The sequence below is a fragment of the Scylla paramamosain genome, unplaced genomic scaffold (genome assembly GCF_035594125.1).
Source record: "Scylla paramamosain isolate STU-SP2022 unplaced genomic scaffold, ASM3559412v1 Contig48, whole genome shotgun sequence".
Classification (NCBI taxonomy): domain Eukaryota; kingdom Metazoa; phylum Arthropoda; class Malacostraca; order Decapoda; family Portunidae; genus Scylla; species Scylla paramamosain.
Genome location: NW_026973713.1, coordinates 420,001 through 423,033, shown reverse-complemented (window position 1 = coordinate 423,033; position 3,033 = coordinate 420,001).

Genomic DNA, 3,033 nt, shown 5'->3' with positions numbered 1-3,033 from the left:
GATGGAGATGTGAGAGTGAGAGTGAGTGGGTAGGTCACGGATTTGGATAAAAAAAAATGACAGAGAGAGAGACAAGGGGAGAAGTAAGAGGTGTGAGAGAGGAGGAGAAGTGGAGATGTGGCAGTGAGGGTGATGGTGAGAGGGAGAGTGAGAGGGGAGTGGTCCTCTACACCTCCTTCCTTCCTCCTCTTCCTCCTCCTTCTCCTCCTCCTTCTCCTCCTCCTCCTCCTCCTCCTCCTCCTCCTCCTCCTCCTCCTCCTCCTCCTAAGTATACACTATCAAACGTTGTATTAGTTAAACTATCATGCCTTGGTTTACTCAGGCATCCCGCTAGCATTGACAAATACCATAGCATTGTATGAAGAATGTTGTTCAAGCAGTGAGTATTATGAGATAAATAAGCTGCAGCAAAGCTCAAATGCAACGACCCAGGAACAGCAAATATAATGAACAGCCAACTGGAATAATGCACCACGATTTCGAGAACATTATAGAAAGCCACTGCAATTTGCTCCTTCTTTGTGTCGGCGTGTAACATTGTGTGCATGACAAGAGTGGTGACTCAAAGAGTGGAGTCTTATGCAGCTCTCATTCGTTGCACCGCGATGCCATGTAACGCTGAGGCAGTGTGTAATCTTGCTGGGTAGGACGGAGTGCGTGGCGCCAGACCAGTGTGAGAGTGTTCACCTGCAGATGGCTGCGGTTAGTGTGGCCGAATGCGAAGTTTATCACGATTTTGTTTTCAATTACTCATACTTAAAAACTCTACCATGATTGAACAGTCCCTGACGCAGCCATTCATCCCACTGGCTGCACGCCACTCACCTTAGTGTGCGTGCATTCTTGTATGTAAAGCACTCCATCTACGCCTGTGGTCTCTGAAGTCTGCCGAAAATCACATTATCACAGCGCTCCAGTCTAGGAAGGCAGGCTCTGCGTTGCCTCGCTCCCTGCCTCACCTGCACAGAACAAATTGCGACTTTCGTGCTGCGATACAGACACACAGTGGCGACACACACACACACATACACACACACACACACACACACACACACACACACACACACACACACACACACACACACACACACTTCTATAAAGCAAGAGATGGACAGAGAGCGAGGGAGGAACTTGACGTAAATCTCTGTGACTTACGTTGTGCCAAACAATTGTAGAGGCACAGTATCCACGTCAGCTGGAGTGGAATACCAACACGTGATACGCACCCACTCCTCGCCCCTGCCATTCCTCCCTCGACACACCCACCGCTTTAAGGGTCACGCTTGGAGGAGAGAGAGGAATGCACCGCCACCATCGCCACCACCACCACCACCACCAACAACAACAACAACAACAACAACAAGACCTCTTCGACAAGTTCTTTCGTACCACCTGAAGACATACACGTCCCCCATGTCTGTCCTGCTGCCACCGAATGTAGGATATTTTGGCCACGGACATTTTGCTATTGCAATTTTTCAAAAATGCTCAATTACATTTTAAATACCAATATTTTTGTTGAGTTTATCACATCAAATATCCTATCTTCCTTGGGTGGCGATTTATTTTTAATTTAATGGCCAAAATGTCCGTGGCCAAAATATCCTACTTTCCGTGGCCAAAAAGTGGCAAGTTGCGATTTGATGGCCAAAACGTCCGTAGCCAAAACATCCGTGGCCAAAACATCCGGCTACCGCTGCCACCACTCGCCTCCCGAGGACACACGCTCCTCTCATTCACCTCTCGTTAATCCTTCACTCAGGGAAGGAATCCCTCGTCTGTCCCGGAGACTGCCTGGCCAGGAAGAGCCTGTCACCTCCCAACAGATCCCGACAGGATGGGAAGGGAATTCCTTGTGAAAGTGATGGGCCTTCACGAGGCCGCGTCGAGTGTTCTGTGGACGCTTAGCTCGTCAAAGGTCCCGGTGTGTCTGTGGCTTACTCAGGTTTCCTTCAATTCCGTGTGGTGCTTTCCCTCACAAAGGAAACTTTCGGTATTCGCCAAGTAGAAAATGTATCGTTTTGATGCTACTGGATGTATATGAGGGAAATATGAACGCTGCTATGTGATGAATCTTAAATTCAAAGCAGTAGGGAAGTTGCTGGATTTTAAAGCTCCCTGTCGATCGGGATACATGCTTGTACACCACAGCACAGCCTGGCCCCGCCTTTTGCCTCGTCTGAGACAGTAAGTCAATATTGCTCTTTCTCTGAAGCCTTCCTTCTTTCCTTTCCCTGCCTCTCACCTCTGAGCTGGAGGGTTGGATCCTGGTTCATCATAGCTTTTTTGTTTCTTGTCCTTCTGCTCTTCCCTCTCACTCTTCTCTCCTCATTCCCCTTAGAGCTGGTGAGGGATGAATGAAGGTGATGCCAACAGTTCACAGAGAGGATAAATAAATCACACACGTTTTAGGTTGGCAGTTGTTTTGGCAGGCGGGACTTGTTACCCACGCTTGGTCTGACGTTAGGGCGGGTGGAGGGGGGAGGACTGCGTGCATTAGGCGTGCACTCAGGCGGTGTATTGCCTTGTATTGTGTTTTGTATCATGGTATTTTAAAGTGTTCTTTCTTAACTTTCATGAGCTGCAAAAGACGCTGATTAATAGTTAGAAATGTAAATATTGGTAAATAATAACACTCTCTCTCTCTCTCTCTCTCTCTCTCTCTCTCTCTCTCTCTCTCTCTCTCTCTCTCTCTCTCTCTCTCTCTCTCTCTCTCTCTCTCTCTCTCGTACCATCCCGTCAAGTGGAGTTTTCTTCACTGTTCCCTCTCCCATCGCTCGTCCAACCTGCCAACGCGTCGTCGTGGCCTCCCTGCTCTTCACAGCGTCTCTCGCTGAACCTTGAAGCACCGCCATGAATTCTCTCAAACTCGTCTGGCGCCTCCTTCACCCATTCAGCAGAGCCTTCGCCTTGAGGCCGCCCGTCGCTAAGGCCCACTTGTGGCCAGGCTGCTCACCCCTCCGCATCTCACCCTCACGCTTTTCTCAGCTGCCGCTTTTTCACTCCAGACAAACATTGATCTTTTCTTAGACT